The 14,263-nt window shown below is 38.6% G+C and overlaps 1 protein-coding gene across 2 annotated transcripts in view; it reads left to right on the top strand.

Annotated features, from left to right (window-relative positions):
• The window catches only part of TMEM68 (transmembrane protein 68), a 78,755-nt gene that overhangs the window by 48,669 nt on the left and 15,823 nt on the right, over nt 1–14,263 (top strand). The gene's annotated exons all lie outside the window — the stretch shown is intronic.

The following is a 14,263-nucleotide window of genomic DNA, read 5'->3' as shown; positions in this document are numbered from 1 at the left end:
ATGCCTTAATGTCATAAACTACTTCTTTAATTTGATAATTGTTCAAATTACTTGCCTTGGAGCCACTAAATTCCAGATAAGGCAGGGGACATGTGGAGTTAGCTATGCCCCCTAGCTATGCTGGAAAGACTCAGACCTTATCTGTACTTCTGTCTGGTGTCCTAGGCTCCACATCTGGTACATAAATAAAATCACTTACTTGCCAGAGTTTTTACCAAAATAGAAGTTGCTAAGAGTTAATACTGAAACATATATAATTGAGACTACTAGCAAAATAGTTTTACATGCAAGGTGTGTAAGGAAAGTAAAATGTGTTTTAGTACAAGATTTTAAAAAGGCATGGGAATATGGAATTTTTGTGTGTGCCTAGTTTAGAAAGTTAGACTAGAACTAAACAGTTGAGCAAGATGTGGAAGGTTTGTGAGAAGTTAATCTTGTAAAAAAATTCTGTATGTGAACCTATTGACTAAAGTTAAAGGAATATTATTCAATTTTTAAATAAATTGGACATCAAAATAAAAGCACAACAGGGTTTTCTTAGAATATTGATCTACTCTTTCTCTCTCTCTTTTTTTTTTTTTCTGGAGGCAGGGTCTCACTGTATCACCCAGACCAGAGTGCAGTGGCATGATCACAGCTCTCTGCAGCCTCCACCTCTTGGGCTCAAGTGATTCTCCCTCCTTAGCCTCCCTAGTAGCTGGAACTACAGGTGTGCACCACCATGCCTGGCTAATTTTTGTATTTTTTGTAGAGATGGGGTTTTGTCATGTTTCCCAGGCAGGTCTCCAACTCCTAGGCTAAGGAATCCACTCACCTTGACCTCTCAAAGTAGTGGGATTATAGGCATGGCCACTGTACCTGGCCTCAGCTAATTTTTTGTATTTTTCATAGAGACAGGGCTTTGTCATGTTGCCTAGGCTGGCCTTGAACTTCTGGGCACAAGCAACCTGCCCATTCAGACTCCCAAAGTGCTGAGATTACAAATATAGAGCCACCATGCCTGGCCAGATCTGCTGTTTAACAGAAAATTGTTAAAAGGTTTATGAGACTCTTACCTCATGGTCAAACTGATTAAGGTTGAATACTTTGTCTATAAGGTTTTATTAAGATTTGGATTTGACATTGATAGTACTCTAATGCAAAGGTGAAATTTGGCTTTCTCTCGAACAAAATTTTCATGTAATATTAAAAGATAATGAAAGATTTCTGTTTGCCTTTTGAATAAACTACAAGAAAAAGAAGGGAGAAAACAGACAGATTGTTTGGAAAATGAAGTCTTCCTTTTATCAATAAATACAGGTTTTTGCCTTTAAAAAATTTTTCAGTTATCATTTTGACTAATTAAATGACTAATGGTGACATGAAATTTTATTTTACAAGTATTTTAAAACTTTGATACTTGACAGACTTTCCAAAATCAAATTCTAAGTGATGTATTTTTCTTACCTAATTAACCTTATAGATACTAAGTCCCCTAAAGTCCAAAAATGACATATTTGGATTATTTTGGTATATTAAAATCATACAGGTAGCATTGTCAAATATGAAATGGTGTTTGGTTTTCTTTAGGTTGCATTTGTATAAGTACGTTATTGGTATGTGTTCCAAAATTATGAGAAACCCCTGTAATTCTGATATGACTTGGTATATGTTTTGAGGAATAAATATAATTGTTATGTTAAATTGTTGTGTACCACAGAAGTAACCAAATTTTCTTATCAATTTTGTCTTTGATTGTGACTGCCCTAAGACTTCTTGTCATCCACAGACAATTGTTTTCTTATTTTGATCCTCCTTCAAAACACAGTTTATAATTAGCGATACCACTGTCATGAGTACTCCTAAACATAGTCTATGATAATTTTGGAAAGTGTGCTATTAAAATAAAGAGGAAAGAACTTCCAAAATTCTCTTGGAAAACGAATGTGTTCACAAATGTCGAGCAAAACAGGAATTAACTGCATAGGCTAAACTAATAAAAGGCCAAAGTAATCTTTTTATGACTTTTTGTTTAAAACGTTGCTGATCCTTTCTGTTTTGGTTTTCAGAGTCAAGAAAACTTTTTTCTTTTTAGCTATTTATGGCTTTTAGCAGTTAAGTAAAGTATACTCCTATAAATAAATTTTGGAGCATATCTCTCTCCACCTGATTTTTCCAGAATTTGGAAACTATTTGTGAGTATTTGTATGACAATATAGTTATTTGCATAAGTACAATAAGAATCTGTTTTCTTTTGTAATAGGACACAATTGGAGAAATTGTTTTTTTTTTTTTTTTCTTACCAAGGCTTTGACTGGAATGGCATGCTTTCAAATATAAACATCCTGCTCTAAGGAATTAAAGTTGACTTATAGAGCTAATAAAAGCCCCTTGGAAAAACTAGCTTCATACCTTGCCTATGCATTCCCTGTACAGGATTCTTGACCTGTGGTAAGTAAAGAATTTCACTTTCTGACAGGCCCAGGAGCCCCAGGTTATCTTGAGACCTCAAGAGGAAAGGAATTTATCCAATTCGTATAGGTATTTGCAGGCAGAGATAAACTCATCGCTGGGCTCAAGGCTTCAAATGTCCAATATGAGATTCCTTACAGAACAAAGTTCCTTCAAAGGCAATTCAAAAAGATCCTATGTGGAAAGTAATTATTCTTGCTGCACCTTGTACAAATAATCAGGCTAAGTATAATAAAACTAAAACTTATTTTGCAAACAAATCCATCCTTTTGCACTTTATTTTTAATAAAAATGGGGACTGGAGAGAGAAAAATTATGTTTCAAAAACTGTGGTACATTTTTTATTAGATTCTAGTCTCATCCATTTTGAGATTTTCTGAAATTTAGACTGACCCTGCTTATTCCTGTGAACCAACCAGTGATCTCTGGCTGCAGCTCAGAGGAAATAAGAGGGATGGGAAATGTAAAAATCGGATCAATAATCTAATTCTGGGCACACACTGGAATCAGCTAGTCACTCTGTATCAGCATGGTTCCATCAATTGTCCAGCTCATGGAAAGCCTTATTTAGTTTACTTTGGGATAATTTTACTTATTTTGCTTTACTGTTGTGGAATATATTGCTGTTGTACTCTTTGTGTAAGAATGCAGGATAAGCTTGCTAAAATTTTCTTAAATGGAACATATATTCATCTTCCAGATGTCACCTTTTGTAAAGACTCAGAGTTATGAATGGCTCTCACCATGTTGATGCTGACTGAGCTCCTCTCTACCCTGAATACAAGGGACCCTGGTAGTTAGGCAGGAATATCATTGCCCCTATTCAACCTGAAGAATTCACAGAAGATGGATCTTTATCCCTCTACAACCCTTTAAGGGTCCCCTTTTAAAAGCTGGGGTGGGATATGGCAGAGGCATTTGAACCAGAGTGACTTCATCTTGAATAGGGGGTGGGTAAAATGAGGATCTGAGCTGCTAGGCTGCATTCCTAGGAGGTTAAGCATTCTTAGCTACAGGATGAGATAGGTTGGCAGGACTGGTATCACAAGATACAGACCACAAATACCCTGCTGATAAAACAGAATATGGCAGAAAAGCTGCCACCAAAACCAAGATGGCAATGAAAGTGACCTCTGGTCATCCTCACTGCTCATCATACACTAATTATAATGCATTAGCATGCTAAAAGACACTCCCACCAGCACCATGACAATTCACAAATGCCATGGCAATGTCTGGAAGCTACCAATATGGTCTAAAAAGGGGAAGAACCCTCAGTTCCAAGAATCCTCCACCCCTTTCTGGAAAACTCATGAATAATTCACCCCTTGTTTAGCATATAACCAAGAAATAACTATAACTATACTCAGTTGAGCAGCCCATGCTGCTGCTCTGTCTATGGAGAAGACATTCTTTTGTTTCTGTACTTTCTTAATAAACTTGCTTTCACTTCACTCTATGGACTTGCCTCAAATTCTTTCTTGTGCAAGAACCAAGACCCCTCTTTTGGGGTCTGGATTGGAATCCATTTTTGTTAACAATTTTACTTCTTCTTTTCCAATTGGCATATATTTTCTTTCTCATGCTTGCCTCATTAGCTCTGACTAGAACTTCCTAGAATTTGTTGAATAGACGTGATGAAGACACACATAATTAGTTTTATATGATTATTTTTTATTACTTATGTATTTATATTTTTATTTTCTTAGAACAGGCTCTTGCTCCATCATCCAGGCTGGGGACCAGTGGCGCAATTATAGCTCACTGTAGTGTTGAACTCCTGGCCTCAAGGGATCCTCCCACCTCATCTTTCTGAGTAGCCAGTAATATGGGCATGTGCCACCGCATTTTTTTTCATTTATTTTTTAGGGTAAGGCACTCCAGCTGTAGAGCCACCACATTTGGCTAATTAATTTTTAAAAATTTATTTATTTATTTATTGTAGAGACAGAGTCTTGCTATATTGCCCAGGCTGATCTTGAACTCGTGGTCTCAAACGATCCTCCTGCCTCAGCCTGCACAGGAATTATAGGCATGAGCCACCATGCTCAGCCTTATTTTTATGTTCAGAGATGATGCCTATTTGTGTGAATGTAACTAAAATAATAAGATGTGAACCTATAAATCTCTTCCATATTGCACATATTAGCGTCTACACATCAGGCTGGCTGTGGTATTAGGGTTATTTTGGTACTCTGAGAGACTTTATCATATTAATTTAGATTTCAACTGAATATCTATGAAGCAGTTTTTCAAAAAATTTTTCATAAGTTATTGGGGTACAGGTGGTATTCGGTTATATGAGTAAATTCTTTAGTGGTGATTTGTGAGCTTTTGTTGCCCCTATTACTCCAGCAGTATACACTGCATCATATTTGTAGTCTTTTATCCCTCACCCCCCTCCCATTCTTCCCCTCAAGTCCCCAAAGTCCATCATATCATTCTTATGCCTTTGTGTCCTCATAGCTTAGCTCCCACATATCAGTGAGAACATACAATATTTGGTTTTCCATTCCTGAGTTACTTCACTTAGAATAATAGTCTCCAATCTCGTCGAGGTCACTGCAAATGCTGGTAATTCATTCCTTTTTATGGCTGCATAATATTCCATCATATATATATCATATATATGTGATATATATGATATATATGTGATATATATGATATATATGTGATATATATGATATATATGTGATATATGTGATATATATGTGATATATATCATATATATGTGATATATATGATATATATGTGATATATATGATATATATGATATATATGTGATATATGTGATATATATGTGATATATGTGATATATATGTGACATATATGTGATATATATGTGACATATATGTGATATATATGTGACATATATGTGACATATACATATATATATGTATCACTATTTCTTTAACCACTCATTGATTGATGGGCATTTGGGTTGATTCCATGATTTTGCAATTGTGAATTGTGCTGCTATAAACATGCATGTGCAAGTGTGTTTTTGAATAATACTTCTTTTCTTTTGGGTAGATACCCAGTAGTGGGATTGTTGGATTGAACGGTAATTCTACTTTTAGTTCTTTAAGGAATCTCCACACTGTATTCCATAGCGGCTGTACTAGTTTACATTCCCACCAGCAGTGTAGAAGTGTTCCCTCTTCACTGCATCCATCCCAAAATCTACTGTTTTTTTATTTTTTGATTATGGCCATTCTTGCAGGAGTGATGTGGTATTGCATTGTGGTTTTGATTTGCATTTCCCTGATCATTAGTGATGCTGAGCATTTTTTCATATGTTTGTTGGCCATTTATATATCTTCTTTTGGGAATTGTCTATTCATGTCCTTAGCCCACTTTCTGATGGGATTGTTTGTTTTTTTCCTACTGATTTGTTTGAGTTTGTTGTAGATTCTAGATATTAGTCCTTTGTCAGATGTATAGATTGTGAAAATTTTCTCCCACTCTGTGGGTTGTCTGTTTACTCTGCTGACTGTTCCTTTTGCTGTGCAAAAGCTCTTTAGTTTTATTAGGTCCCAGCTATTTATCTTTGCTTTTATTGCGTTTGCTTTTGGGTTCTTGGTCATGAAATCCTTGCCTAAGCCAATGTCTAGAAGGGTTTTTCCAATGTTATCTTCTAGAATTTTTATAGTTTCAGGTCTTAGTTTTAAGTCCTTAATCCATCTTGAGTTGATTTTTGTAAAAGGTGAGAGATGAGGATCCAGTTTCATGCTCCTACATGTGGCTAGCCAATTCCCCAGCACCATTTGTTGAAAAGGGTGTCCTTTCCCCACTTTATGTTTTTGTTTACTTTCTCGAAGATCAGTTGGCTGTAAGTATTCAGGTTTATTTCTTGGTTCTCTATTTTTGTTTCATTGGCCTATGTGCCTATTTTTGTACAACTACTATGCTGTTTTGGTGACTATGGCCTTATAGTATAGTATAGTTTGAAATCAGGTAGTGTGATGCCTCCAGATTTGTTCTTTTTGCTTAGTCTTGCTTTGGCTATGTGGGCTCTTTTTTGGTTCCATATGAATTTTAGAATTGTTTTTTTTCTAATTCTGTGAAGAATGATGGTGGTATTTTGAAGGGGATTGCATTGAATTTTTAGATTGCTTTTGGCAGTAGGGCCATTTTCACAATATTGATTCTACCTATCCATGAGCATGAGATATGTTTCTATTTGTTTGTGTCATCTATGATTTCTTTCAGCAGTGTTTTGTAGCTTTCCTTGTAAAGGTCTTTTGACTCCTTGGTTAGGAATATTCCTAAGTATTTTATTTTATTTTTTTGCAGTTATTATAAAAGGGGTTAAGTTCTTGATTTCATCTCTGCTTGGTCACTGTTTGTGTATAGAAGAGCTACTGATTTGTGTACATTAATCTTGTATCTGGAAACTTTGCTGAATTCTTTTATCATTTGTAAGATCTTTCTGAAGGAATCCTTACGGTTTTCAATGTAAACGATCAAATCTTCAGCAAACAGTGACAGTTTGACTTCCTCTTTGCCAATTTGGTTGCCCTTTATTTCTTTCTCTTGTCTGATTGCTCTGGCTAGGAATTCCAGTACTATGTTGAAGAAGAGTGGTGACAGTTGGCACCTTTGTCTTGTTCTAATTCTCAGAGGGAATGCTTTCAACTTTTCCCCATTCAGTATTATGTCGGCTGTGGGTTTGTCATAGATAGCTTTTAGTACATTAAGGTATGTCCCTTGTACGCTGATTTTGCTGAGAGTATTAATCGTGAAGAGATGCTGGATTTCGTCAAATGCTTCTTCTGCATCTATTGAAATGATCATGTGATTTTTGTTTTTAATTCTGTTTCAATTCATTTAGTTCTGCTCTGACCTTGGTTATTTCCTTTCTTCTGATAGGTTTGGGTTTGGTTTGTTCTTGTTTCTCTAGTTCCTTGGGTGTTAACCTTAGAGTGTCAGTTTGTACTCTTTCAGAGTTTTTGATGTAGGCATTTAGGGCTATGAACTTTCCTCTTAGAACCTCCTTTGCTGTACCCTAGAGGTTTTGACAGCCTGAGTCATTATTGTCGTTCAGTTTGAAGAATTTTTTTTTTTTTTTGAGATGGAATTTTGCTGTTTCACCCAGGCTGGAGTGCAGTGGCGCAATCTCAGCTCACTGCAACCTCTGCCTCCCAGGTTCAAGTGATTCTCATGCCTTAGCTTCCCAAGTAGCTGGGATTACAGGTGCACACCACCATGCCCAGCTAATTTTTGTATTTTTAGTAGAGATGGGGTTTCACCATGTTGGCCAGGCTGGTCTTGAACTCCTGACCTCAGGTGATCCACTCACTTTGGCCTCCCAAAGTGCTGGGATGACAGGCATGAGTCACCACACCCAGCCGAATTTTTAAATTTTCATTTTGATTTTGTTTTTGACCCAATGCTCATTCAGGAGCAGGTTATTTAGTTTCCATGTATTTGCATGATTTTGAAGGTTCCTTTTGGAGTTGATTTCCAGTTTTATTCCAGTGTGGTCTGAGAGAATGCTTGATATAATTTCAATTTTCTTAAATTCATTGAGGCTCGTTTTATGACCTATCATATGGTCTATCTTGGAGAAAGTTCCATGTGCTGTTGAATAAAATTTGCATTCTGCAGTTGCTGGATGAAATGTTGTGTATATATCTGTTAAGTCCATTTGTTCAAAGGTATAGTTTAAATCCATTATCTATTTGTTGACTTTCTGTCTTGATGAACTGTCCAGTGCTGTCAGTGGAGCATTGAAGTCCATTATTATTGCATTGCTGTCTATCTCATTTCTTAAGTCTATTAGTAATTGTTTTATAAATTTGGGAGCTCCAGTTTTAGGTGCATATATGTTTAGAATTATGATGTTTTCCTGTTGGAGAAGGCCTTTTTACCATTATATAACATCCCTCTTTGTCTCTTTTAACTGCTGTTACTTTAAAGTTTGTTTTGTCTGATATAAGAATAGCCACCCCTGCTCGCTTTTGGTGTCTATTTGCATGAAATGCCTTTTTCCACCCCTTTACTTAAGCTTATGTGAGTCCTTATGTGTTAGGTGAGTCTCCTGAAGGCAGCAGATGGTTGGTTGGTGAGTTCTTATCCATTCTGTGGTTCTGCATCTTTTAAGTGGAGCATTTAGGCCATTTACATTCAATATTGGTATTGAAATGTGAGGTACCATTGCATTCATCGTGCTCTTTGTTGCCTGCATACTTTTTTTGTTTTTTGTTCTTGCTTTTTAACTTGTATTTTTGTTTTATAGTTACTGTGTGATTTATGCTTTAAAGAGGTTCTGTTTTCACGTGTTTCCAGGATTTGTTTCAAGACTTAGAGCTCCTTTTAGCAGTTTTTGTAGTGGTGGCTTGGGAATGGTGAATTTTTTCAGCATTTGTTTGTCTGAAAAAGACTGTATCTTTCCTTCACACATGATGCTTAGTTTCTTTCACTGGATACAAAATTCTTGGCTGATAATTGTTTTGTTTGAGGAGGCTAAAGATAGGGCCCCAATCCCTAATAGCTTGTAGAGTTTCTGCTGATAAATCTGCTGTTAATCTGATAGGTTTTCCTTTATAGGTTACCTGGTTCTTCTGTCTCACAGCTCTTAAGATTCCTTCCTTCATCTTAGCTTTGGATAACCTGACGAAAATATGCCTAGGTGAAGATCTTTTTGTGATGAATTTCCCAGGTGTTCTTTGTGCTTCTTGTATTTGGATGTCTAGGTCTCTAGGAAGGCTGAGGAAGTTTTCCTTGATTATTCCCCCAAATGTGTTTTCCAAACTTTTAGAATTCTCTTCTTCCACAGTAACACCAATTATTCTGAGATTTGGTCATTTAACATAATCCCAGACTTCTTGGAGGCTTTGTCCATGTTTTCTTATTTTTTTTCTTTGTCTTTGTTGGATTGGGTTAATTTGAAGACCTTGTCTTTGACCTCTGAATTTCTTTCTTCTACTTGTTCAATTCTATTGCTGAGACTTTCCAGAGCATTTTGCATTTCTAAAAGTGTGTCCAAGGTTTCCTGAATTTTTTATTGTTTTTTCTTTAAGTGACCTATTTCCTTGAATATTTCTCCCTTCACTTCTTGTATCATTTTTTGGATTTCCTTGCATTGGGCTTCACCTTTCTGTGGTCCTTCTCTGATTAGCTTAATAACTAACCTCCTGGATTCTTTTTCAGGTAAATCAGGGATTTCTTCTTGGTTTGGATCCATTGTTGGTGAACTGGTTTGATTTTTTTGGGGTGTTGAAGAGCCTTGTTTTGTCATATTACCAGAGTTGGTTTTCTGGTTCCTTCTTATTCGGGTAGGCTCTGTCAGAGAGAAGGTCTAGGGCTGAAGGCTGTTGTTCAGATTCTTTTATCCCAAGTGGTGTTCCCTTGATGTAGCACTCTCTCTCTTTTCCTATAGATGTGGCATCCTGTGAGCTGAACTGCAGGGATTTTTGTCTCTCTTATGAGTCTAGCCACCCACCCAGTGAGTCTACCTGGTCCGGGCTGGTATTGGGGATTGTCTGCATAGAATCTTGTGATGTGAACCATCTATGGGTCTCTCGGCCATGGATATCAGTGCCTATTCTGGTAGAGATGGCAGGTGGGGAGGGGTGCAATGGACTCCCTGAGGGTTCTTAGCTTTGGTGGTTTAATGCTCTATTTTTGTGCTGGTTGGCCTCCTGCCAGGAGGTGGCGCTTTCCAGAGAACATCAGCTGCAGTAGCATGGGGAGGAACTGGTGGTGGGTGGGGCCCTAGAACTCCCAAGATTATATGCCGTTTGTCTTCCGCTACCAGGGTGGGTAGGAAAGGACCATCATCAGGTGGGGGTGGGGCTAAGTTTGAGGTCAGACTTTCCTTGGGCAGGTCTTCCTGCAGCTGCTGTGAAGAATAGGGATGAGATTCCCAGGTCACTGGAGTTGTGTACCTACGAGGATTATGGCTGCCTCTGCTGAGTCAGGCAGGTTGTAGGGAAAGCCAGCAGTTCCAGGCCTCACTCAATTCCCACACAAACTGAAGGGCTGGTCTCATTCTCACTGCGCCCCACCCCCACCCCCCATCAACAGCCCCCAGTTCATTTCCAGGTGGAGAGCTATTATGGGCTTGAAAACCTGCCCCAGGCTACCTGCTTCCTAGCTGTGAAAGAAAAGGGCTTGGTTCTTCTCCTGCTGTGGAGTCTGCCCACTGGATTTTTGCCTTCCCCTGAGTTCTGGCCAGGAGGCTTCTCACCCCGTTCAAATTTTTACAAAGTTAAGCTAGAGATTTACTTGTTCCTGCGTAGTTTTACCCTCTGCTCTCTCCCATTGGATCCCTGTGGTGCCAGGCAGGACTGGCCTGCTAGGGGACCCAGTGAGCTCCCCCCACAGGGCCTATCTGCTGCTTCCTCTATCCCTGTATTTTGCTCAGCTCTCCAAATTGACTCAGCTCCAGGTAAAGTCAGAAACTTCTGCAGGTAAAGACCTTCGACTTCTCCAGTGGGAAGTGTGCCCACTTCCACAGTTGGGGCACTCATAGTTTGGGGGGGTGTCCCAGGTCCTGCAGGAGCAGTCCGCCTCCTTCAGAGGGTGTGTGGGTCCTCTTGGGATTGCTGGTTTGTTCTTGCAGTTGATCTGGAGCTAAAATTCACAATGCAGGCCCTCACACACTGCTCTGTCCAGAGCTGCAATCTAGTCTTGCTCTTGTCCGCCATGATGATCTTAAACCTCAATTCAATATCTATTAAACAGTTCTGTGTTGGTCATCCCATTTAATTGGCTCTAACAACTATTTGCTTATCCTATTATTACCTCTTCTCTAACATGAAATGAGTATTTGATAGATTCTTTTAACCTGAAAATTTATTCCTTTTTTTTTAGTCTTTAACTGTTTAAATTGTGAAATATATAATTTATCTCAATGTAACTATAATGCATATGTACCTCTGACTGTATTTTTTCTTTTAATGTTTTATCAGACTTTAGTATCAATATTATTTTATAAAAATATAAAAACGAGCTTTTCTATTGTAGCAGACAAGCTGCAGAGAAAACTCCTCAGACATCGAGTTAAAGAAGGAAGGACTTTATTTGGCCGGGAGCTTCAGCAAGACTCACGTCTCCAACAATCGAGCTCCTTGAGTGAGCAATTCCTGCCCTTTTTAAGGGCTCGCAACTCTAAGGGGGTCCACATGAGAGGGTTGTGATCAATTGAGCAAGCAGGGGGTACGTGACTGGGAGCTGCATGCACTGGTAATTAGAACGGAACGGAACAGAACAGGTCAGGGATTTTCACAGTACTTTTCTATACAATGTCTGTAATCTATAGATAACATAACCAATTAGGTCAGGGGTCGATCTTTAACTACCAGGCCCAGGGTGTGGCACCAGGCTGTCTGCTTGTGGATTGCATTTCTGCCTTTTAGTTTTTACTTCTTCTTTCTTTGGAGGCAGAAATTGGGCATAAGACAATACGAGGGGTGGTCTCCTCCCTTATTCCCCCCCTTTGAGACTCTCACTAATAGTGGGAGTTCTCACTTTCATTTTTGCTACCTATGTCTTCTTGCAAGACAGATCGATAGTGATTCATATAGTACACTTGTGCTGAAGCATTTTGGTGAACTAAGGTAGCAATGAAGCTTTTTATCATTTGAAGAAGTACAGGTAGCAAACAAGGGAGCAGTGAGCAGGTTTCTATTACTGTTATAACTCCTAGTATAAGAGTTTTAAATTTTTTTAGCACTGGGCACCATTTTCTAAACATGGTCTCAGGATCAAATCCATGCCACACTTACACAGGCAAATGTGCCAGTTTTGTCATATTTCTAACTATGTCTTTAACTACTTGGCCTTGATCATCTATGTGTAGACAGCAATTAGTAAGGTTAAATTTTCTACAGACCTCTCCTTCAGCTGCTAGCAAGTAGTTGAGAGCCAATCTATTTTGATAGATAGCATTTCTCATCTGAGTTTCTTGCCAGGCCAGAATAGTCAAGGCTCTGCTAGTCTTATTATTGATTATTTCTAAGACAGCTTGTAATCATATGATTCAGTTGAGCATGTAAATGGGGGTCGGGTATCCCCACGAGCCATCTTGTGCCTAAGTACCAGGCCTATAATATTGTATGATTCTCTCAGGGGGCCATTTATTATGGTTTTAATTTTTTATAGCTATGTTTCTCTTTTTACGGGAAGCACAGACAGGGAAGCCTAGGAGTTTGCCTGTCTTTATGGGCAGTAAGAAGAAAGATGGTTTAATAGTGCCAATAACACAACTACCTGCCCACTGGTTGGGTAATTTGGTGTAAGCTCTATGCCCACATATCCAGTATAATCCAGTGGGGGCTGTCCAGTTCCGGTGGGACTCCGGGTGGGTTTACACAGTTTGCAACTTTGGGAATTTACTAAACGGATTTTTCTTCGTGTGGTTTGAACTCCACTAGGTGGCTGTTTTTGTAGTATTATTATACAGTTTTTGCCTAAGGCAGCTAAGTCTTCCTACAGGAAGGGTGAAGTCCTTCCCCAATCTTGCTATACAGTATTGTCTAATGATTGAGGCTTTTAGGACCTAGAAATTATCAGGGTGATTTTTTTGAGCTGGGAATTCATCAGGAATTGGGTATGTAGGCACTAATTCTCGGGCTTCCCGTGGCCATTGATCTCTTATAGTTCTACATACGTAACGTGAAGTGACATTGAGAGACTGGGCTACATACTCAACTAATTGCAAAAACAAATTTCTTGTTTTTCCTGGAATTTCTGGTACTGGCACATTCAGTTTATCATAGAAGGTTTGAAATACTGGCTCAGGAGAGCATTTATAAATGTCTCCTCAAACTATGATATTTACTCAAGGATCCAGTCTAGCCTTATTGATTCCTAGGGTTACATGCTCTCCTTTTTTCCAGCGAGGATCAAGGGGGTTGTTTATTACTAGTTCTAAGGGGTTACACTGACCACTGGTATGGGAAGGGCCACTTTTCCCTTTCTGAAGGTGGACAGGATGTTTTTTATTTTTTATCTAAGTAGCCTAAATGACACAAGACCAGTATCTACATTTATCATAGTCGTAATTTGTGACAAATGTACTTATTTTTTGCCATATAGCCTTTTTCTTGATTAAGAGAACCATATCCTATTTTTAACTTGTTACTATTAATGACAGCACAGGCATCAAACTTCAAGGTGACTTGTTTGGGCACCTCTTTTTCTTTTGTTTTAGCCAACACTTTACTCATATCATTTATGAGCCCTCACCAGTCCTTAGTCTTTAATCTTATTTCAAAAACTGTGGTCATGGGAGCCTCAGATGGGTCATAACACACATCAGGTTGGTCATTTCCTGGGCTACACACTTTGCATAGGTATGTATTATACAAACAAGTTTTTTTTTAGAGTCTGGTGCACTTATAATAATCATAAAATAATAGGACTGTAGCAACTTTTTGTCCTACCTCAGTGACTTGATGTATACACTGGGAACAGTCCTCAGTCTGAGGAAGGTCAGTTAAAGTCCTTACTGTACAAGTCCAAATTATAAGGAAAATGAGTCCTGTGATGAGTTTTCTCATGCTTTGGCCACGCGTCGACCAGTCAGCTTCTGGGCATGACTGGAGCAGGGCTTGTCATCTTCTTCGGAATCACTTTGGAGGGGTTGGCGAAGCTGCTCCCGTCCACGTACTGCTCACAGTCTACTGAAGTTCATGGATGGTTTCAGACATTGGGCCTGCCGGAATAAACTGAGTCCAACACCTCTACACAGTTATGTTCAACTGGGCTCTCTGATACCAGAAACAAGGTGGCGGGGCTTAGGGTGTTGCAAACTTAAATAATTATGCAGGATTTTTCACATAGCAAGCTTTGGTACTTGGCT

The sequence above is a fragment of the Pan paniscus genome, chromosome 7 (genome assembly GCF_029289425.2).
Source record: "Pan paniscus chromosome 7, NHGRI_mPanPan1-v2.0_pri, whole genome shotgun sequence".
In the NCBI taxonomy this organism is placed as follows: Eukaryota; Metazoa; Chordata; class Mammalia; order Primates; family Hominidae; genus Pan; species Pan paniscus.
This window is presented reverse-complemented; position numbering and strand designations above follow the sequence as displayed.